The 24,748-nt window shown below is 44.1% G+C and overlaps 1 protein-coding gene across 4 annotated transcripts in view; it reads left to right on the top strand.

Moving 5' to 3' along the window:
* Positions 1-24,748, top strand: part of LOC143988506 (cysteinyl leukotriene receptor 2-like) — an 85,607-nt gene that overhangs the window by 20,860 nt on the left and 39,999 nt on the right. The window contains exon 1 of one of the 4 annotated variants that reach the window (XM_077488126.1): positions 9,159-9,320. The exons of the other annotated variants lie outside the window; for them this stretch is intronic. The gene's annotated coding sequence lies outside the window, so the exon portion shown is untranslated. Of the gene's footprint in view, positions 1-9,158; positions 9,321-24,748 lie in introns of those variants that run through there. 4 annotated transcript variants of the gene reach the window in all.

Raw genomic sequence — 24,748 nt, 5'->3', positions numbered from 1 at the left:
CATCACTTTTTAAGAAGTCACTGCAGAGGTGATCAAATGCCACCAAAAGAAAGCTCTATTTGTGGGGTAAAAGCGATATAAATTTTGTTTGTGTACAATGTCGCACGACCAAGCAACGCAAAAACATGAAACGGACCAAAAGACCCACAGGGCTCCTGTGCAAATTGCATCGGAGCCGCTGCAGAGATGTGTTAACCAGCTGCATAGAGAGCCGGTCGCAATCTCCTTGTGCAAATTGAATGTGGGGAAACCCACATCCAATTCTCATAGGCGTGAACCCAGCCTCAAAGAAGATTCAGTTTTTCCTTGAGCAGGGTTAGAATTAGAAATGTAAATTCTGAACTTGATTTTGTCCATATTCCATCCAGTTAGGAGAGTAAAAGGAGATGGCACTCTTAACCACTTTCAGACCGGACCATTTTGCTGGTAAATGACCAGAGGTCTTTTGACACTTTGGCACTGCGCTGTTTTAACTGGTAATTGCGCGGTCATGCAATGTTGTACCCAAACGAAATTTGCGTCCTTTTCTTCCCATAAATAGAGCTTTCTTTTAAAGGTATTTGACTGACTCTGTGATTTTTATTTTTTGCGATATAAACGTAAAAAGACCGCAAATTTTGAAAAAAAATGATATTTTCTACTTTTTGTTATTAGAAAAATCCAATAAACTCAATTTTAGTCATACATTTAGGCCAAAATGTATTCAGCCACATGTCTTTGGTAAAAAAAAAGTCAATAACTGTATATTTATTGGTTTGCGCAAAAGTTGTCACATCTACAAACTAAGGTACGTTTTCTGGAATTTACGCAGCTTTTAGTTTACGACTGCCTATCTCATTTCTTGAGGTGCTAAAATGGCAGGGCAGTACAAAACCCCCCCAAATGACCCCATTTTGGAAAGTAGACCCCCTAAGGAAATTGATAAGTGGCATGTTGAGCCCATTGAATATTTTATTTTTTTGCCTCAAGCGATTGAATAATGACAAAAAAAAATATATATTTTTTTTTTTACACAAAGTTGTCACTTAATGATATATTGCTCACACATGCTATGGGCATATGTGAAATGACACCCCAAAATAAATTCTGCTGCTTCTCCTGAGTACGATGTACATGTGTGGGATTTTTTGGGAGCCTAGCCGCGTACGGGGCCCCGAAAGCCAAGAACCGCCTTCAGGTTTTCTAAGGGCGTAAATATTTGACTTCACTCCTCACTACCTATTACACTTTTGAAGGCCATAAAATGCCAAGATGGCACAAAACCCCCACAAATGACCCCATTTTAGAAAGTAGACACCCCAAGCTATTTGCTGAGAGGCATGTTGAGTCCATGGAATATTTTATATTTTGCCACAAGTTGCGGGAAAATTACAAACTTTTTTTTTTTTTTTTTCACAAAGTTGTCACTAAATGATATATTGCTCACGCATGCCATGGGCATATATGAAATGACACCCCAAAATAAATTCTGCTGCTTCTCCTGAGTACGGGGATACCACATATGTGGGACTTTTTGGGAGCCTAGCCGCGTACGGGGCCCCGAAAACCAAGCACCGCCTTCAGGCTTTCTAAGGGCGTTACAGTTTTGAAGGCCATAAAATGCCAAGATGGCACAAACCCCCCCCCCCAAATGACCCCATTTTGGAAAGTAGACACCCCTAAATTTAGGGGTACACTAGTGGGACTAGGTAATAAATGGCGGGTGCCCTGAAACTATAAAAAAATAACTAACCAACCAGCGTCACCTGTAACAGTTATATGGTGATCACTGGTGAAAGGGTTAACTAGGGGGCAATCAGGGGGCTTTATGCGGTAGTATATGGGGGTCCCTGGCGCTATAAAAAGCTGCGGCGAACCTAAATACCTACCTGCCTAACTAGCGTCACCTGTGACACTAATACAGCGAACAGAAAAACGATCGCTTATTAGGCTGGGTTCACACTGGAGCGATGCGGGAACGCCACGAATCCGCGGCGGGTTCCCGCATCGCATGCCTCCCGGCGGCAGTTCACACTGCCCTATGCGAACTGCTGGGAGTGTCAGTGAAATGTTAATGACACCCCCAGATCAGTTCGCATATCGCAGTGCGATCTGCAAACTCGGATCGCATGGTGTGAACACCCATGCGATCCGATTCTGCTGCGGACCAAAAAAAGGGTCCCGTGCGAGTTTGCGGCGGGTGCGGCGGGTGCAACGCGAATTCAGCCATACTATCGGTATGGCTGAACTCGAATCGCACAGAGATCGGATGTGATTTGCACTGCAGTGCGGTGCGAATCACATCCGTTCTCATAAACCGCTGCAATGTGAACCCAGCCTTAGTGACACTGGCGATGGGGGGTGATCACGGGGTTAAACCTTTATTGGGGGGGTTAGGGGGTACCTTAGAACTAAAGGGGGCTAACCCTAACTGCCCTAACAGTTATTACAGTCACAAATGACACCCGCCGGGTGATCAGGGGGTTAAACCTTTATTAGGTAATAAATGGCGGGTGCCCTGAAACTATAAAAAAATAACTAACCAACCAGCGTCACTTGTAACAGTTATATGGTGATCATTGGTGAAAGGGTTAACTAGGGGGCAATCAGGGGGCTTTATGCGGTAGTATATGGGGGTCCCTGGTGCTATAAAAAGCTGCGGCGAACCTAAATACCTACCTGCCTAACTAGCGTCACCTGTGACACTAATACAGCGATCAGAAAAACGATCGCTTATTAGGCTGGGTTCACACTGGAGCGATGCGGGAACGCCATGAATCCGCGGCGGGTTCCCGCATCGCATGCCTCCCGGCGGCAGTTCACACTGCCCTATGCGAACTGCTGGGAGTGTCAGTGAAATGTTAATGACACCCCCAGATCAGTTCGCATATCGCAGTGCGATCTGCAAACTCGGATCGCATGGTGTGAACACCCATGCGATCCGATTCTGCTGCGGACCAAAAAAAGGGTCCCGTGCGAATTTGCGGCGTGTGCGGCGGGTGCGGCGAATGGCTGAACTCGAATCGCAGAGATCGGATGTAATTTGCACTGCAGTGCGGTGCGAATCACATCCGTTCTCATAAACCGCTGCAATGTGAACCCAGCCTTAGTGACACTGGCGACGGGGGGTGATCACGGGGTTAAACCTTTATTGGGGGGGGTTAGGGGGGTACATTAGAACTAAAGGGGGCTAACCCTAACTGCCCTAACAGTTATTACAGTCACAAATGACACCAATGCAAAAAAAAAAATGCATTGGTGTCACTGTGACTGGGGGGGGCAGGGGTAATTGGGGGGGTGATCGGGGGGTAAAGGGGGGGTGTGAGTGTGCCTGGCATGTTCTACTGTGAAGTGTCGTGTTGGTGCAACTCACCGATCCTCTCTCCTCGGTGTCGGAACGAAAAATACCGACACGGAGGAGAGATTACATCACTTCCTCTCCTGTGTTTACATTACAGGAGAGGAAGTGATGTCACGAAGGATTTCCATTCGTCGGGAGCGATCGCGAGGGGGTGGCCATGAATGAATGGCCGCCCCCTCATCCCGGATCGCTCCCGAACGAATACCGACCGCCGCAGGCACCGGGGGGGGGCCCGATCGGGCCCCCCACCCGCGGGAAGGCAGGGACGTACAGGTACGCCCATATGCCTGCCCGTGCCATTCTGTCGACGTACATCGTCGTGCGGCGGTCGGCAAGTGGTTAAGCAGCACTTTTTGGGGTCTGCACTCTCAATCTAGACAGAATAAAGCAGCATTTCTCATTGCTCCGTGTTCTTTTTTAAAATTTTTGCGAAACCCCTGGTAGGATAAGGCCCCTTTCACACTGGGGCGGGAGGTGTGTCGGTGGTAAAGTGCCGCTATTTTTAGCGGCGCTTTACTGTCAGATCTGTGGCGCCATTCGGACGCTAGAGGGGCGGTTTTACCCCGCTAGTGGCCAAGAAAGGGTTAAAAACCACCACAAATGGCTTCTCTGCAGAGCGCCTATGATTTCAATAGGCAGGAGCGATGTATACACCGCTCCTTTCCCGTTCCAAAGATGTTGTTAGCAGGACTTTTTTTAACGTCATGCCAGCGCACTGCTTCAGTGAGAAAGCCCTCGGGGCTTTCACACTGGAGACAAAGCAGCGGCTTTTTCAGGGAGCTTTGCAGGCACTATTTGTAGCGCTGTAGCGCCTGCTGCAAAGCGCCCCAGTGTGAAAGGTTAATGCCCCACTCCAGGCTGCTGTTATCCCCAGAAGGCGGACAGTTCCTTGGTGACTTCTAGCACAATGAAGGGCTGCGGTGTAAGTTATGATGTCAGAGAGCTACGAGGAACGAGGCAGCAAAGTTAAAATGGTTCTAAAGCTACAAGGATTTAAAGCTTAATGCATTCTCTTTCTGGCCTCTCTTTACTCATTGGACAGATAGGCAGCAGCGGGAGCTATTGGCTCTTGCTGCTGTCAATAACAGCCAGTGAGCAGAGAGCAGGGGGTGGGTCTGCGCCACGCCCTGTGTGTGAATGGACACACATGGCCAGCTCAGGAGCAGGCATGTACAAGTGCCCCCATAACAAACAGCTTGCTATGGGGGCACTCAGCAGAGGGGAGAAGCCCAGGGTACCAGCGGGGGTCCCCAGAAGAGGAATTTTGAGGCTGCTCTATGCAAAACCATTGAACAAAGCAGGTAAATCTAACATGTTATTTTAAAGAAAAGAAAATTCCACATTTTAGGTTGACGCTAGAATAGTAATAGAGGGGAAACCATCCAATGAGGAAATTATTTCTGGTGACCCTGGTGACACACCGGGATTCCCTCACTTTGAAGGGAATTCTTCTCAATTCCGGTTTTGGCTATGGGACAAAAACTAAAGGGAAATCTCCCCTATGGTACACAGATGGCAAAAAACTGACAGGGGTTATAACCCTCACTTACTCTTTCCACAATTTAAAATAAAATTGCCTTTAGTTACAGCTTAACCAATACAGTGAGGAGGGGGTCCCACTGCATGAGTAAATTTAACAGCAGCCCACAGTGGTGCTTTAAAGTAAATCTAAAACAAACCTGGACAAAATTTTGTTTGCTAAAGAACAGTATGCCATAAACGAAAATAAACAAGCATAAATTGCTTGTTTGTTTTTTTTCTGCGCAAATCAGCTCTGTGTTGCTAATCTTCTGCATCTTATTTTCAGATACTTTTTGTCAACATGCACCCCATGTTGATGAGCAGAAGAGCCTCTTTCCCACAACCCTGTTTGTGGGGGTCTGCGGGTAGGTGGCCTCTCGGGATCTAGAAGCTCTCTTCAAAAATCAAGCCCCTAGATATGGCCCCCATACAGTATGTGAATGAGCAAGGGATACATAGTACCCCTAGGCTTCCACAAAAAAATGTAAAATGTAAATAAAGAAAGACAGTTTTTGACGAGTCCTTTAGTTTAAAAAAAAGTCCCACAATGTATATCTACTGTCAATCACGTCTTGCAGCAATGTAGATCTACAGCAGTTGGTCCCATTGTTTATATCAGCTGTCATCCCAATGGATGATAACTTATATAAACAAAGGGGTGTGGTCTTATGTAATTGACCATATATAAATACGGACAGGGTGTGTGGTCTGGTATGATTCGGGGGGGGGGGGGGGGGAGGCACACGCTTGTCACTTTTACTGGCCTGCCAGACTGCGTGCTCAGATAAGGGTCTGGTGTGTTTTTTTTTTTTTGAGGGGCCACACTCCTTTTTTCCTTGGTTATTGCATGGGGTTCTCCCTACAATTCATACTACACCTTAAGGCCCTTGGACGAATTAGGGTGGGGAGACATGAATTATTTTTTTTTTTTAACAATCTCTGGTTCCTTTGCTTACATGGCTGGGGATTCCCAACCACATAAGTGAAAGATCTTCCCACCCCCACACTAAGCACCAATGCCTCCCATATCCCCACTGAGAGCCACTAAGCCCCTTTCCATCTCACTACAACCCTGTCTATCGCACTGAGCACCAATACCCACCCTGTTTACCACACTGAAAACTTGTCATTTGCCATAGTGTAATGCCTCCTAACCAGTTGTATTGCACGGACAGCCCCCTCCAGGTCTGCACTCAGCAAAGCTCCCCTGGACTGTCTGGCACCACCGCTTCTGTCTTCACCCGGTCTTTTTTCCGGGTTCTGATTGGCTGGGAAGCCAGAAACCGATGTTGATTCGCTGCCATTGCGGGGTGGGAGGATAGAATAAAACTGGCCAAAATGGGCCTCGGGTGTGGTCACATGCCTGTGAGGGGGTGAAGGACCTGGTAGAAACCTATTGGTCCAGCACCCTGTACAGTGCACGGCCACACAGAAGGTGAGAGCTGGGGGGCAGCTCCGTGGGCTGGGGGGGCGCACCTTGTGGACCGGCCGCCACTAGTAGACGAGTAGACTAGTAGTGTAGTGTTGCAGTGTAATTGATGTTTGTCACTGCATTCTCTGCAAGAACTGTTGGGTTGCCCCGCTTTGAATAGACTGCACAAACTAAAGCCCTATACACACTATCAGACTTTTTGCTGATTTTTGTCTTCAGATTTACCAAAACCATGTAGTGCAAGGGCCTGCCTGATTGCATATTATATGGTTTTGGTAAATCTGAAGACAAAAATCATCAGAAAATCTGATAGTGAGTATGGGGCTTTAAAGTTGTAGCTAGCTAAGCAAATACATAAATATTTGTATTAATGAACAACACCTTATTGGCTGTGTTTTTTGTCCTTATTATGATAAATCTTCCTGTACACAAAGTATTTTAAAATTAAAAAATTAATTAAAATTAGAGTTGCCTATGATGTCTGCTTCTAATGTAAGTGGGTACCAGTGTTGCCAACCGCCTGTAGATTTATGGGCAGCCAGTAAAAACAAGGCATTTTTATGGTGCCTGCAAAAGCCCATAGTAAGGGAAAAGTGCCAGTAAATATGGCGGCGATCGGCTCGGGTCAGAACTGCACATTGGCAATTCCGGAAATCCCAGAGAAGAGCAGCCTCTGCCCAGCCCACCACCACTGCAGCCTGCACAGCCAGTGATATCAGTGCATTTTCCCGCCAACGCCGCCCCCAGCCTAATCAACAGGCAGGAGCCAAGCGGGCAGATTGAGGAACCTCGTGGACTGGAGAGCAGAGACCTGAGCGGCGGTGGGTCGGGGATGGGAGACGAGTCACGCGGTGTTACTGGACTATTACTATTACTGGACCAAAAGCCCGAGCACAGCCACAGCACATCCCAGCGCCTACACGTAGGCTTCAGTGGCTGCTTGAAGCTCCACCCACCACACTGCTGTCTTGCGCATGCGCAGTACACAGCACACACAGATTCCGAAAATAGCCGAGGATGAACGGCGCCTGCGCCGTGAGTCCAGGTTCTATCCCCACCATCCAAGTGGACACATAGAGTAGGAATATAAAAGAGCCGAGCGCAGCGAGGTCGAGTCCGAAGCGCGAGGGGCCCTCTAATTTTCACAACCCTATGTCCACTTGGATGGTGGGGCTACCACCTCCACTCACAGCGCAGGCGCCGTTCATCTTCGGAAATTTTCTGAAGCTTCTTCTGCCCCATACTGTGCATGCGCAGTACGGGGTGGACACTATATGATGGCAGGACACTATCTGCCAGAACACCGGCTCGGCGTGTAGCAACCAGTGATGTCACGAGCAGGGGAGAGGCAGAGACCTATTCCACCCACTTCCTCCCTCCCTGTATGTTCTCGTCCTCAAGTGCAGCCAGGCAGCGGCATGCTGCTGCAGAAGAAACACTTGAAACAGACCGATTGCAGTGTTAGTGAAGAAAGCCATGTAAAATGCTCACTCAACATCATCATCACAGATCCATTGGGTTAAAATCCTGTCAACTCTCCCCCAGCAGCCAGAATTCTGTGCTGAACTGTCAGCACTTTAAAGAAACCCAGAGTGTGTGTGTCAGCCTGTCCCTGGAGATAGCAAGCCTCTCAGTGCACTGTGCAGAGGAGGCAGATAAGGATAAGGGTGGGCAGGATGCAGGAGAGGACACTGACAGATGAGATTACACCCTGGATGGAAGGAGGACACATCCTTAGATAGCAGGGCAGGGTTCATGCTGGGACTTGAAATCCTTCACTTTTGGGGGATGATCATGTGACTCCCCCCAAAAGTGAAGAACTGCAGGTCCCAGCATGAACCCCTCAGAGCTGAAGATATTTCCTGCATCACTGCACACATGAGGACTCCTCACACCCAGCCCTTCTGTCCAGTTATTCACTGTCTCTTCTCTCCCACTTGTTTGCCTCTCGCTACAGCTGCAGCAGCCCCCCCCCACCATCCCCCTGTCCATCCCACGGTCCCCCTGTCCATCCCCCTGTCTATCCCACGGTCCCCCTGTCCATCCCACGGTCCCCTGTCCATCCCACGGTCCCCCTGTCCATCCCACGGTCCCCCTGTCCATCCCACAGTTATATGCACCGGCAGTATTTGCACTTTAAACCTTTTTTATTTATATAAAGTGTAAAACTGTATCGCTTTCCTGTGATTCCTGTAGGCTTTGCGTGCGTGCGTGGGGGGGCCTCCATGTCTATTTTGCTTGGGGCCCCCAAATTCCTTCAACCGGCCCTGGCTCCTCCCACTACATGAGGCTACACCCCCCTTCCCGTTACCCAGGAGACACCTCCTCTAGACATGTGCAACACAGAGTTCCATAGAGAGCGCATGAGAGATCTCCATCCGTAAAGAGAGGCCGGGGTGAGTATGATATATGGGGGGAATGGTATACACCTGTGTGTGATATACAGGTAATATGGGGGGATAGTATACACCTTTGTGTGATCACCCCCTTCTAATTCTGTGTTGGGGGATCACCTTCCTTTTTATGGAAACACAAAAATTCCCCGTTGTCACCAAAACAGGAAGTGAGGGCAAATCCCCCATTGGGGACACCTGTCTTATAGGGGATTCCCCTCACTTCCTGTTATTTCCTGTGCCATCTGTGATATGTAGAGATCAGGTAAAGGGCGTCATCCTCATCCTACCATGTCCGCAGCCTCTGTCCCCCACCTCCCGTACCTTGTCCACAGCCTCTGTCCCCCACCTCCTGTACCATGTCCGTAGCCTTTGTCCTCCACCTCCTGTACCATGTCCGCAGCTTCTGTCCTCCACCTCCTGTATAATCTCTGCAGCATCTGACCATCTTTTGTATCATGTTTGCAGTCTCTGAGGGGGAGTTTGGAGAGGAGTCAAGAGTGGGAACACCGCCAGGATGGGGGTCACAAGAGAACTCAGACATGTGGACTGTGGAGAGGAGAATATAGGATAAAACCAGAACCGTGAAGCTGGAGCCATCTGACTGAGCCTTACATGGTGCACCTGAGCGGAGGTCAGTGACAGTTCCGCCAGGCCAGTCTGAAAGGGGATGCTGATGTAAGGGGGGCCATGAATACAATAATGTAAGGGGGCACTGATACCAAGGTTCCCCTTATATTAGTAACACCCCCCCCTTACCTTAGTGTATTCAAACTGCGGAAGGTGGTCTCTGGTCACTAGAGCCCCGCCCTTACATCAGAGTTCCCCCTTAGAGCATGATCTGCAGCGTTCCCGTTTATATAAGAGTTCCATTTCACTGTAAGGGGGAATCCTGCAGACTCTGATGTAAGGGAGAACTCTGTGTTGGCTGGGTTACAGTAACCTTACCTTCATGTAAATGGAGAAAGTTGTTTTTTAACTTTTGTTTAACTTAAGGCGGTTCTTCACCCTAAAGGGGAAGTTCCGCTAATCTGATCCCTCCCCCCCCTCTGGTGCCACAATCGGCACCTTTCAGGGGGGAGGGGGGTGCAGTTACCTGGATAATCCAGGTATCTGCACCCACTTCCGGCCAGACCGCCGCAGACCCCCGCAGACGCCCCGCCCCCCCGTTGTGTTCTGGGAAACACACAGTTCCCAGAGACACAGCGGGGGACCATAAGAGACGCGCAGCGCGACTCGCGCATGCACAGTAGGGAACCGGGCAGTGAAGCTGTAATGCTTCACTTCCCGATTCCCTGACAGAGGATGGTGGTGGGGGCAGCAGCGAGACGAGCGATCGCTCGTCATCTGCCGCCGATATCGCTGGACCCTGGGACAGGTAAGTGTGATTTTATTAAAAGTCAGCAGCTGCAATATTAGTAGCTGCTGGCTTTTAATATTTTTATTTTAGGTGCAGAACCGCTTTAAACACATTTCTAATATCACTAGCTACATGTTTATAGTTTAAATATTGATATTTGCACTGTTTAGCAGTGAAAAAATCATTTTAGGTACTTTTTTCAGTGCCAGTAAAAAATGCGTCTGCCAGTAAATTTCAGGATTTTTCCAGTAAAAAATGTGTGCCGTTTGTAAATTTTGGCATCCTGACAGTAAATTTTATTTCAGGGGTTGGCAACACTGTGGGGTATTCTGATGGGGACCCGGATGCTAAAGGGATCTCTGATGAGGACCCTGAACTAAGAGGGGGGCTCTGATGGGGACACAGAGTTAAGGGGGGGGACTCTGATGAGGACCCTAAAGTAAGAGTGAATCTGATAGGGACCCAGATGTTAGAGGAACTCTGAGGACTTTTTTTGGCCCACAATTATTTGTAAAATATACAATGTGGCCCTTGTGTTAAAAACTTTTGAAGACCTGTGCTCTGGCCAAAATGTTAGCTTTTGTTAGGTGTGACCTCAACAAGTCACCTATTTGTCAGGTTATGTTACCGTTTCCCAATTGTTAGTTAGAGTTCTTATCTAAGCAAAGAGACACGGAGGTATTCAGTATTTCTGCTCAGAAGTCCGTCGTAACTCTGACTCTCTCTGACTCTGAGCTCTTTATTACTTCTCTTTTATAGACAGAAAAGGGCAAACATCAGCAATATAAAAAAACAACATTTTTGCAAAGAAAAGACAATTCTCCGGGTGTTATCAGCTGATAAGACAATCTTCTGGGCGTAGACTGCTTTTTAGGGCTGATGCGGCCTCTTCTTGATGAGTACGTGACAATAGATGACGAGTCCTTATTTTACTGAGAAGTATAGAGAAATACAAGTATTTAGTAAGACATACGGTCAACCATTTTGTTTAGACACCCCTTAATCCTTACATTTCCCCCTTTGACATCACCCCTCCCTCTTGCCCTGGGTCCACCTGAACAAGTTCTAGTCAGCCTATATCCAGAGTACTCTCCCTGACCGCGAGTTGTCAGAGGGGTATACACCCATCCCCCTGGACAGTACCAACATCTAAAATTCAGGAAGAGTGGCTTTTCTGACAGATGGGTGATGTCAAGAAACTAAATCTACCTATCTTCACAAAAGTTCCATCTTTTCCGCATCATTTACCTTGGCTTTCTTGCAAAAGCACATGAGCAGTTTAAAGCATGCATAAAAGAAAAATACGAATAAGAGCACCACTATAATCGTCATTGCTGCCTTCTTAACCCAAGAGAATAACCCTGAGAAACTAAAAGTTCCACCAAACGGATCCCAGTCGCGACCAATATTTCGGGCCTTCTCTTGTAAATTCTTTACTTCCGTACGGTGTTGTGCAATGATGTCATAATAGTCAGGTACCTCAATGCTGGTGTTATGTATCCAAGTACAGCACTCATAGTCCTCAGTAGTTTCACAGAGTCCTGTCAGTGCTGCACTCATACTTTCAATTGCTAATTCATGTAATTCTAATTGTTGTCTGATGGCTCTGGTCTCCAGATTTAACTTAGTAATGTCATCAGAGTTTTTCTCCAAAACATCATTAATAATTCCTGTATAGTTATTTAGTCTTTTCATTAAGTCTATACCCCATCCTGTCCAGGACGGGAACCAAGCCCATGCCATGTCCTTCTTCAGGAATATTTCTCTTTTACTACGATACCTGAGGGGATATCTAGGGTGCATGCTAGCTTCTAATAGGTGATCACCTCGTTCATCACCTACTACTCCCATTACTGGTACTAAACTTGCGAGGTAGCACCATCCCTGAGCTCTTCTAGGTATCCAAGTATAACATTTATCCTCACAACAGATATATATATTATTTCCTAGAGCTACTGATCTTGAACTGATATCATTTCTATAACGAGAGGTGTATCCATAGAGGGATAAGTTGGATACTAACCACCTAACATTATTATCCACAATGTTAGTGAGGAAGTCAGATAATGTCTGGTGTGTGCTGGAATTACTGGGATAGAAGCTTCCATTTAATACGACAATGGACAAATTAAACTTGCTGTCTTGGCATTCTCCATTTCCTCCCGTTGTGTTCCCTAAGTTGAAACACCAGGCAGGGGGAAAGGCGAGACCATTTGACTTAAACATTACTGTCTCGCTGGTATTTGTTCTAATTATGTTAATGCTACTGTTAGCAAGATCAGTATAGTTTATAGGAACTGCCATCAGTGGTATACTTGCTGTGCTGGGGTGTAATTTGCTACAAATCCAACATTTCTCATATCCTGACTTCTGGGCATAAGCATATTTAAACTTCAGTAATAACATTTTTTTAGAAAATCCTTCATCCTTATGTATTTTATTCTGTGAGGTAACCAAACTATTAGCCAGAATTACTGAAACAATAAAAAGATACATGTTGTCATTTGCCAACTGGCTCCTTTTTACAGTGAGAAGCGTGGATCCAGGTAGGTTTCCCTTCCAATTTCACTGAGGTTGCTGTAATCAATAGCACCTGGAAAGGACCTTCAAACCTTGGTTCCAGTGTCTTTCTGGTATGTTTCTTTACATACACATAGTCTCCTGGTTGTAGATCGTGAGTACCTGTGACAGAATTAGGGTCTGGAAGAGAAGAATACACACTCTTGTGGATTTTAGTCAGACGCTGTTGCAACTGTATTACATACGTAGTTAACCTATCACATTGTAATTGCATACTTTGAGGAAAATATAAACCTAATCTAGGTGCACTTCCAAACAGTATTTCATATGGGGATAACCCTGTTTTTCCTGTTGGGGTGTACCTAATAGAGAACAAAGCTAAGGGTAGGCACTCAGGCCATGGTTTGTTCAACTCCTGCATAGCTTTTTGTATTTTCAGCTTGATTGTACCATTTACTCTTTCTACTGATCCTGAACTCTGTGAGTGGTAAGGAGTATGAAAACTTTGTTGAACCCCTAACATTGCCATCACATTTTGCATTATTTCTCCCGTGAAATGTGTCCCCCTATCTGATTCTATTGTTTCTGGGAGACCAAACCTAGGTATCAGCTCAGTAATCAGTTTCTTGGCGGTGGCTTTTGCCGTAGCTGATTTCACAGGATAACTTTCGGGCCAGCCTGAAAATAGGCAGATGCACACGAGAACAAATTCAAAGGGGCCGCTCTTAGGCATTTGTATGTAGTCAATCTGCAGTCTCTGAAAGGGATATTGGGCCCGGACCTGATGTTTACGTGGGGTTTTCACTCTCTGTCCTGGGTTATTAATCAGACAGATTTGGCATGCAGCACAGTAGTTCCTTGCAGTACTACTGAATCCAGGGGCTAGCCATCCTTGGCTTACAATCCTATACATAGAATTGGAGCTGACATGAGTGGGTAAGTGGACAGCCGCTGCCATTGCGGGGTATAGAGAAGCGGGTAGACATATTTTGTCTCCTTCTCTCCATACATTGTCAAGGCCTGGTGCAGCTCCCTCCTTAACCCAACGGTCCTTCTCAATAGCCCCTGCTTGTTCCTGTAGTTCGATTAGCTGCTGCCATGTGGTTTCGGGCATACTCACCTGTACCGTGGCTAAGGTCTCAGGGCTTACTTCCCCTAGAGCTGCCTTCTTTGCAGTTAAATCTGCAAATGCGTTTCCTTTTGCCTCAGTTGTTTTTGCGCTCGTGTGTGCCGCTATCTTCATGATGGCTACTCTTTTAACCTTTTTAAGATTGTTCAGGACTCTTTTGATTCCTTCACCATGTTTAACAGGTGTGCCTGCTGCTGTAAGGTAACCTCTAGCTTTCCATATGTGGCCATAATCATGTGCAACACCGTAGGCGTATGCGGAATCAGTGTAAATGTTCCCTTCTTGTCCCTCTAAGTGTTCTAGGGCTTTCTCTAGAGCGGTTAGTTCCGCTTCTTGTGCCGACATGTGTGCTGGTAGTGACTTTGCCTCAATTACCTGTGTGTCCGTTACCACAGCATAACCTGTGTGATATTTACCTTTGTCATCGGCAAATCTACTACCATCTATGTACAGTGTGTGTTCTGCATTTGCAATGGGTATGTCTGTGACATGTGGGAACCCCGTGGTTTCTTGTTCCATAAGTTGAAAACAATCGTGTTCATCAGATGTTATGTCCTGAAACGAAAGTGTGTCAGAATCCTGAGTATCTTGTGCTGTGTCTACACCATTATCATCATTACTCCCCCCTGTCAAATCTGTCTGTAATGGTAAAAGCTGTGCTAAGTTAAAAGAAGTGCATCGCTGAAAGGTAACATTGGGGGGTAGGAGCAAGGTGCATTGTAGACGCAGCTGCCTTGCCATTGATATGTGTTTTGGCTGGACCTGTGACAAGATGGCGTGTATGTCATGTGTGGTATGTACCACTACAGGATTGTCTAAGACAATTTCTGAGGATTTGTCAATGATAATTGACACTGCTGCAACTGCTCGTACACAGGACGGTGATCCTCTAGAGACAGGATCGAGAGCCGCCGAGAAGTATGCTACCGGCCTTTGTTTGATGTGTTGTTGTGTCAACACCCCTGTTGCGTGTCCCGTGATTTCAGCAATGTACAAATGAAATGTTTTGGTATAATCAGGGATCCCGATCGCAGGTGCCGAAATTAGTAACCTTTTTAAGGTGCTAAAAGATTCATGACCTGCTTCTGTGAGTACATAGGGTACTATTTTCAAGCAATCATATAATGGCTGCATCAGAGAACTGGCATGTGGTATCCATTGTCTACAATATGACACCATTCCCAGAAACATACGAAGTTGCTTAAAGTTGCGTGGGACATTCATTTGTCTTATGGCCTGGACTCGGTCTTCAGTGAGGTGTCGAGTACCCTGGGATATACAGTGGCCCAAAAAGACAACCTTTTTCTGACATACCTGTAACTTAGTTCTATTCACCTTGCACCCTTTTTCAGCCAGGAATTGTAACAATGATAGAGTGGCTTTTAAACAAGTCTACATATTGCAACAATACACAAGTGTCAGGTGGTAGCCATTCCCCCTATTTTTACTTTTTAAGGTTTAGTCAGTCAGTGGGGCATCGGACAAAAGACCGTCATAACCACTTATGGGTATGGTGTCACGGGACGTCATGTGTGGAGGGACTACTGAATCAGACAACAGACTGCGTGACGCTCCTGTGTCAACCAAACAAGGAATATGTTTACCTTCCACCTTCATCAACATGTGGAGCATTTTGTTCTCTGATTCAGCTAGGACTGGGGCAAGTCATGCGGTCGGATCGTCCCTATCATTGGTACGCCTCTGTCTGTAGTCCCTCGTGTCTCTGTCCGTGTTTCCTTCCTGTTCGTCTTTTATCCTTTTCCTACAGTCTCTTTTTATATGGCCCACCTTGTTGCAGTAATAACAGGTAAGAGGTTTACGGGAGGAATTCCCTCCTTCATTGACCCGGGCAACAGTGTTAACTCCCGGTGTCCTTCTGGGTTTAGTTTCTGCTAAATCAGCCTCTATGCCTTGTGCTTTCTGCAACAATGTTCCTCTGTCCCGTATGGCTCTCCATTCGGGAGTACATGCCTTCAGTTTGTCACCTATTTGGGGTACTAGTCCTTCCATAAACTGTCGATTGAAAGCCCTAATGGTGATGGGTAAGGCTAAATCTAGACCTTCGTCAGCCATCATGCTTTCCATGTTGAGGTAAAATTCTGTAACAGTCTGACCTGGGGCCTGTTTTATGGGCGCTGTCGAACCCCTTTCCTGCTGTTTCCCTTGGCAAAATTCTCGTAACTGAGCAATAAACAGGGGTCTAGAGTCTATATGACGGGGGTGTATTCCTGGTGGATCTGTGGTAGGATCCCCTTGTGGTCTATGTGGAGCAATTTCATTCATAAATTGATTAAACATCGTTAGTGTCATTTTATGTCTACATATATCTTCCCCATCTTGCCAAGCTGCTTCATGTGTGTCTAGTAATTGTGTCACGAATCTACAGAATGCGGCAGGTTTTGCTACGGGATCAGGAGCATTCTGTATTAATGCCATAAGAGTGTCAGCCGACCAAGGTGTCCATGTCCTCAGAACGACTTGTCGGGTCACTGTAGGTGGCTGTCCTGCTTGACCCGCATTTGGATTATTTACTTGTATTACCCTAGTCCGACTATGGACTGGAGCTACGGGCTCTGGTCTTTGAGCGCCGCAATGCACACATTCCTGTGCCCAGTCTGGGTTCTGGATACCGCATACTCGGCATACCCATCCTCTTCCTCTTAAGGAAGGATAAAGTTTTGGTCTTTCATTACCTGGTGTGGTGGTGTTATAAGGAGGTGGAGTATCTCCCGTATTTACCCTATCACCGGGAGCAGAAGGAAGACTTTTGTGTCGGACCTTCATATCCCATCCACCCTTTTCCTGACAATACTCCCATCCCTCCTCTTCAGCCCTGTTGGAAACCTTAATTAAACATTGTATTTGTGATACCCATCTGTTCTGCAGTATCTCTCCCTGTCTGTCTTTCTTTATTTCTTCCCAACCTTCTACACTTAATCCATTTTCTCCATCCATTCCAAATTTCTTGAGAACCCTATTCGTGCCCTGTGCCTTATCCTTCCCATACAACATTGTAATTATGTCTTTAACAGCATAACATTTCTGAGATTCCTCCTGGGGTTTACCATGTGTCTGGCCCATTTTGACAGTCCTGCCTAGGTGGCGTTTGGATCACTTACTAAGTGTCTCGTTGCCTTCTCCTCCTAGGGTGCCAAAATATTAAAAACCTCTCCTGGATGAGATTTCTGAAATCGAATTACCTTATATGCTAGCCAACTGACAAATATTATGACCAGACTGACGGCTACAACATATACAAGCATTCCCTTTTGGTGGCCAAACACATATGACTAGGTCTCCGGGACTTTGTGGAGACCTTTATTCCCTTCCCATTACCATGGAATCTCTCAGCATTCGTTTCTTATTCCTGCTTTATCGAGGCAGTCAGGACTTATACTTTCAACCCGTTTTTAGGCTCATGAATCAAAAAGCGTATATCAAACTTAAGTGTCGGACCCCCAAAGTACTCTTACGAGTTAAGGGCGCATTCCGTTACCCATTGGGATGATATATGTTTCAATTCACACCATACAAACAGGGCTTATCTCAGTCACAACAGACAGATGACAAGTAGACAGACAAGAAACAACGGTAACATAAGCCAAAATATTAAGTTCAAGACCCGCTTACTACAGAGGTTGGTGTTTACCTGAAGAACAATTCAGACAGATCAGGTGGGCACAAATCTAAGAAGCACAGAGTTTATAAGAAAATAAAGCTTTTCTTACCTGCGCAGGATTTGTCTGTGGTTCTTGATGTGCCCGACCATTTCGTTCCGTCCTTATGTTCGTTCGCCTCTTGTAGTTTCTTTCTGCAGGTCCCTGTTCGCGGCGCCAGAAATGTTAGGTGTGACCTCAACAAGTCACCTATTTGTCAGGTTATGTTACCGTTTCCCAATTGTTAGTTAGAGTTCTTATCTAAGCAAAGAGACACGGAGGTATTCAGTATTTCTGCTCAGAAGTCCGTCGTAACTCTGACTCTCTCTGACTCTGAGCTCTTTATTACTTCTCTTTTATAGACAGAAAAGGGCAAACATCAGCAATATAAAAAAAAAACATTTTTGCAAAGAAAAGACAATTCTCCGGGTGTTATCAGCTGATAAGACAATCTTCTGGGCGTAGACTGCTTTTTAGGGCTGATGCGGCCTCTTCTTGATGAGTACGTGACAATAGATGACGAGTCCTTATTTTACTGAGAAGTATAGAGAAATACAAGTATTTAGTAAGACATACGGTCAACCATTTTGTTTAGACACCCCTTAATCCTTACACTTTGGATAGAGTGGAGAAGGGCTACAGCCTCTTCTCAAGTTTATTTAGTTGTCTGTGTCCCTTTTGGAAACATTTCAGAACATAAAATTATAAACCTTTCCAACAGGGATACAGACAAAAACAAAACACATTTGTGCTGTTCATAATTTTGGCCTGTAGATGTCACTATTTAAATCTATTACATGTATAATACTTTCTATACTCTGTACAAGTTAGTTCCAGTTCCTGTTCTAATTATGATATACTCAGAAGGCTGCACATGTTTTATGGATACTTGAACCTGTTAATAAAGCACTCTATAACTACTACTCTCATTATGCAGGACACAAATGTATGTGGGGCCAAGGACTGTGGTACTCAACCTGGGAGAGATCACACACACATGATGTGGAATAATATTGTGTATATTATAATAGGGTTAACAGAGGTATTTGCAGATAGTAGTTATAGGCACTGTTAGTTAAAGTGTTACTAAACACAAGACCCTGCATTCACTATATCTGGTCTCCCACAGTACAGAGAACATGGAATGCAATAGCTTTAGTAAATATAAAACAGCTAAACACATTTTCTCGTGCTTTACTGCATACACACACACTGATTTTACTGCTGTGGGTTTAGTAACACTTTAACAAGCGGTAGGATGTTCATTCAGTTGTAATATAACATACAGCAAAGGCACAGTATTGCAGCTACAGATTATTTGGCAGTGGCACAGTACTGCAGCAGTAGATTACCCACCCAGCAATGTCACACAGTTTACAGATTATGTAGAAATTGTACAGTTTTGAAGCTTTATTGTTCCAGACTTAGACCCCATACACACTATTAGATTTTCTGCAGATTTGTGTCTTCAGATTTACCAAAACCATATAATATGAGGTCAAACCTTAAGAGTTTAAATTTGTATGCAATCAGGCAGGCCCTTGCACTACATGATTTTGGCAAGTCTGAAGACAAAAATCTGCAGAAAATCTAATAGTGTGTATGGGGCCTTAGCCTGTTTTACCAGAGGACAGCTTTTGCTAGAGGGATGGCAAACTCCGGTGTCAAGTAGACCAGAAATCGGGGAGTCTTTTGCTGAAGAGACTCCCCGATTTCGATTCTAGATACCAGAATGCCCGTGGAGAACAAGTGGTGTCCCTGCACTGATGCTACTCATGCAGGAACCTTTCCCTGCACTGATAACTAAACCTGTCCAAGTGGTGTCTCTTCCTCACCTATCAACTCGCTCCAGGGGTGCCCAAATGGTGCGGGCACCTTAATTTATAGTCCCACACCAAGATGACAGCCAGGGGTCACCAGAAATAGCAGTGCCCAATCAGACAGCTACAACCCCAGTGGCAACTGCCGAGTCTGTAAATTAACAATTTTCCTCTTAAAGTAGTATTAAACCCAAAAGCAAACATTTATTTTTTGTCAGCGTACCAATTATTATATGTGATGGTTGTATTAGTTTGCCTTTTTAAACTTTCTTTTCTTTAGACGTTCTGTTGTAACTACTTGTGTAACTAACTGGAGTGTGAGTTTGGGTTAAATTTGTTGGTGTACTGAAATCAAGTTGTACATCCAGTTGTACAATGCTGTCCCAGTGCTCCTTCATCCAGAGTGGGGGCAGTCTAATACAGGGAGTATGTTACTGGCCAGACCTCCAAGTGAAAACAGGAGGAAAAGACGCCCCAAAAAAATACTAATGCAGCTCCCACATATAATGTTTGTTAAGCTGCCATATATCACATTTTTGGTTTGGGGTTTAATACCACTTTAAGACTACACTTCATCTGTACAGTGGCACAGCCCCACCAACTGGATGGAGGCCAGGTTGCACCTGCCTACACAACAATATTGTTAATAGATGGGGTAAGGATTAGAATTACTGACAATGATTTTATTGATGTGTATGTTTTCCTGTTCCATTGACAACTGCTCCCCTCATTTCTTACTCCTGGTGTTACCTGTACATGGAGGAAAAATCTCTGTAACTAGGTTATGGACAGAAATAAGAGAGAAATGTTAACTCTTCCCCACATTATCCAACAATGGCTACAATTAGGCATCAAATAAAATTAATACCATCATAATTTTGAGCTTGAGTGTAACTACAGGGATGCTAAGATTACAATTGTCTGCTCTGCTGCTACCACAGAAGTCATGGGGTCTACCCATTAACTTCTCTTTACCAGCTGAAGGTTCCCATAATTTTCTGTATAAAAAATATTAGTGCTTCTCTTTTTCATATCCCCTTTCCTCTGTGATCTGCAGTGTCAGTATGTATCAGTTAACCTGACAATCACTCTACTGTATGACTGATTTACTTTACGTATGTTAACTAAACAAGTGGTGGTGACTCCATACCTCCCAACTTTTTGAGATGGGAATGAGGGACACCTAACAGCAAAAGTATGCATGCATAGGACACACCCTTTGACACGTCCCTTAAAGGAGAATTGTACAAAAAACAAGATTGGTTAAACACACAAGTGCTTTTTTACCACTACTATGGGATCGTAGACAGTATGACATGGACATAATAAATAAACACAACACCAAAAATTGATTAAGATCTTTTATATATATATTGTAATATATAATGTTGGCCACGGATTATTTATCATTGTTTTATTTTAATACCATATAACTTAATAAAATTGTATATTAGCATTAATACATATAACACTTTTTCTAAAAACACCCAGCTCAGCCACCCTGACTCAAGCTGAAATAAACTTTCAATACTTAAATTTTATATTTCATTTTTTATCATCAACAACTTTCCCCAACCAAAAGATGGGTGTTATCTTAAGACACCCCACCTGTCACACCACTCCAAAGCCTGCGGTCAATTCTATACTAATTTGGAAATCTAAATTCAGTATGTCCAGGCCAATTTCCGACAAATGAACCCCATCATTCCAGTATAGGCCCAGAAGCCCACCCTCTAGGTCAACGTGTCTAAACGACAACCCGTAGACTGGGAACATGAACTTTACCATGGCTTTATTAATTCTCTTACATACTCTTTCTAATGGTTTTAGCATTAAGGATTCAATCCACCGCACCTGTGGTAGAATTTCTGAAAAAGATACCACTAAATCAGGAAAAGATAGTTTGCTGAATATTCAAAATTAAATCCAGGGTTTTCTGATGACCAACATCATTGCCTCCCAAATATATTAAAAGAATATCTGGGGCAGGACAACTAACAGAATCCTACCAAATTCAATTACCAATTCCTCCCATAACATACCCAGTCTCCCAAACCAATAAACTTGAAAAGAAGGATCCAATCCTAGATTAGTAGATTATGAGCAAGATGCAGCTCTCTTGTGCGCCCAATAAATGAATAAATCAGGAAGACCACTCTCGGGTGACCTATAAAACAATCAAATAAAATGTTAAGGCCAAACATACAATTTATAGGAATCAGATTTCCATTTGCCCAGTGTTTTAATATCCTTGCAATCAAGACCAATTCTAGCAGCTTCTATAGCAGCTTCAATTCTGAAAAAATGCAATGAGATCTTAATATTATCATTTAACTGCAAAGACTGGCTATATTTAGATGAATCCCTATTAAATTGGACTTTTGTTAAAGGTGAACTATTTGCATGAATAAAGAAGACTCCCCCAATCAGAGCGAGTGGCTAAATAAGTCTGCATACGCAGACACAGGGCAAATTGGTGAACCAGGGCATGAAGGTAAACTAAGCCAGGCCCCTTTGCCCAATTGATCAGTTTTGCTGGAACATATAAAGAGTTTTAGCTTACCTTCTTCCATAACTAAAGGTCGTTGCAGCAACCCCGTAGGGTTCTTTTTATTAACTAAAATTATTTCAGAAATGCGCAATGCTGCGAAAAAAGCTAAAGTAAAAACAGCGTTAAAAAGTATAGCCTCATGCATAAAGAAGAACATCAGAGGTAACAGGACTCCTGTCGTCAGGGGAAAAATTACCCATCTTGTATACTTCAATGTTTAACGAACTGTAAAGAAACTCAAACAAGACGTCAGATTGTTTGTTTCTTTTTTGAAGAATGGAAATTCCTGACAGTGTCTTGTATATATGAGACCAGGAATAATGTTTGCTCATTAGAGATTACAAAAATAACAAAACTATATGTTCAGAACACGAAAACATGTCCATGTTATTAGTGTTCAAAATTTGCAACCATAACATCCAAGGAGATTTATAACCAACCCACAAAGAAGAAGCTAGTGATTGTTTAATACAGTCAGAAACAAACTAATTTCCCATAGACGTTGAGGGCATGGCGTACCTTGGGTATCTGCCGTCGGCAACAGGAAAAATAAACATTCCATCTGCAAAGAGAAAGTGCATCTGCAAGTCTATTCTCCTTACCTAGAATATATTGTGCCTTGACCCAAAAGTTTAAACAAAAACACCGGTATACCAAGTAGCACAGAAGAGAAAAAAAACAAAGAAGAAGAAATAACCAGCAGCATCAGTAAACAAATGAAAGTCACTATCTACAATGAATTATTCTTTCCAAAATGTCTTTCCCTTAAAATCAATTAAGAAATTAAACCAAATCAACATAACCTCTTTTAAATCGGTGGTCAACCTTATATGTGAAAATGGAAATAGCGATATAAAGCCTTCTAGAAAATATTCTACCTATTGACCATAGCCGAGTAGCAAAAGCTAAATGTCCTAATAATGACTGCATGTCTTTAAACAACATTTTTTTTTCTGATTAATGACAACAGCAGCTTGGTAATGTTTTTAATTTTTTCTTAAGGGAGCCTAAACTCTTTTTCCACAGTATCAATTGTAATACCTAAAAAGTCAAGGCAAGTTGTGGGCAAAACTGTTATTTCCCCATCCAAAGGAACCCCGAATTCAGCACCAGTTTCACAAAAAACGTTAACAGGGAAATAGAATTTGCGGCCCCCATAAAGAGAAAATCATCAAGGTAATGTATTAAAAAAGGAGAACCTGACTTGACCAAAACCAACCATTCTAAAAAGGTGGAAAATAATTCAAAATAAAAACAAGAAAGGGAGCACCCCATTGGAAGACCTCTGTCAAAATAAAACTTACGGCCAAAATGAAAACCCAAGGAATTGAAACAACTGGGATGTATCGGGAGCAACCCGAAAAGCTGCTTTTACAGCAGCCTTAGCTAATAAACCTTTGTCACCCAATAGTCACATTTTTTGTATCACACTCAAAAGAGGTATAATTAACTGAAGAAAGATCATTATCAATTTGGTCATTTAAAGAAGAACCCAGAGGAAAAGATAAATGATGGATTAAACAGTAAGAATTAGGTTCTTTTTTAGGTACCAGCCCCAGAAGGGATAATCGAAAATCTTTGAAGGGCGGATAATCAAAGGGACCTGAAATCTTGCCCTCCCGTAGCTCTTTCTAACTTTTCTGCCACTACTTGTGATAGATCCAAAACTGAAGAAAGATTTTTTTACCATAGAACACCCTGAATCTTTAAATGGTGGAAGAAGAAAACCATTTGAAAATGCATCAATTAGTAGCGCTGCTTTCTGTTGATTTGGGTAACATTGGAGCCAGGGGAGGATGCTTTCCAATTTCACTGGGGTGGCTGGTTTTAAGAAAAAGCTCCCTATTAGACTGTGACTGATGATTGTATGAAAATTTTCTAAAGCATTTAGACACTGGATGTGAACCGGAGTGTAAAGCACATTCATGCTTATATTTACAATTAGCATGCCATTTACACATGCTATCATTGAAAGCAAAACATATGCCTTTTTTGTATTACATAGGTGTGCTAGTATTAGTAGGAGGTAATGATGGTCTAGAAATTCTGGGTCAAGGAGGAATAAAAAGATTAAGCCAAAGACCAACATCTTTTGTACCCCACTGTAAACCCGACTGTACTGCCAATTGTTGGCAGAATGCTTCATCATAAGTGTACCAAAAAAAGCTCTTTTCCGGAAATCTCTCACATAATACACTAGCATATATACACATCCCCTGTAACCGATTAGCAAAATATTTTGCTACTGGCCTGCATCTACCTTCCTCATTTCAATCGTCCTTTTTCTCTAATTCTAAAATGAATTCTTTGACTGATGGTAAATGGGATAAAACATCCACAAATTCACCCTTCCATATTTTTTTCTTTTATACCTAAAAAGGAAGGTGGAAACCTAAAGGAGACAACACAGGGGGTATTTTCTTTAAACAAGATTCAGGGATTAAACCATGATTAAAAGACACCACTTTCTCACTTTCAGTAGTGGGAGCAAGCAATTAAACCTTGATATAAAAATTAATTATTGCTACCTGAGCCAGCTGCCCAAACTGAAGCAGCAGGATCAGAAGACCCCTTTTCTGGAGAAGACAAACTAGCAGATTTGGAATGTAATTATATACTAGATTAGAAAGAGAGGATGACAATTCACATAATAAACGTATTTGCTGAGACTCACCAGCATTTGAGGAAACCAAATTCCCAACTGGATTTGGCTGCTGAGGTGAACAGAGCACTGGAATGTTGTACCCAACTGGAGTGTTTCTCTGCTGGGCGGACACTGCTGAGCTACTTGGTGTAGCCAACTCCCTGCTCTGAACCTGTGGAAATAGAATTAGAAATCTGCTGCTAGGCAGAAAGCATCCTGTCACTAGGCAACCATCTGCCCCTGCTGGCTCCACCCACCAAATCATTCTGCGCGAGGCGCCGCTTGTTGTGATGGGCCGGCTCCGCTCTGACAGATGACACGCGTCTGGGTGGAGAAGGGGAGAATCTTTGGCGCCGAACACGCTGTCGCTTGCTCAGTCGTT

Source organism: Lithobates pipiens, unplaced genomic scaffold, assembly GCF_037356315.1.
Source record: "Lithobates pipiens isolate NorthernLeopardFrog02 unplaced genomic scaffold, aLitPip1_a1.2 Scaffold_18, whole genome shotgun sequence".
Lineage (NCBI taxonomy): Eukaryota > Metazoa > Chordata > Amphibia > Anura > Ranidae > Lithobates > Lithobates pipiens.
The sequence above is the reverse complement of the archived record's forward strand: the minus strand, read 5'-3'. Positions and strand labels throughout refer to the sequence as shown.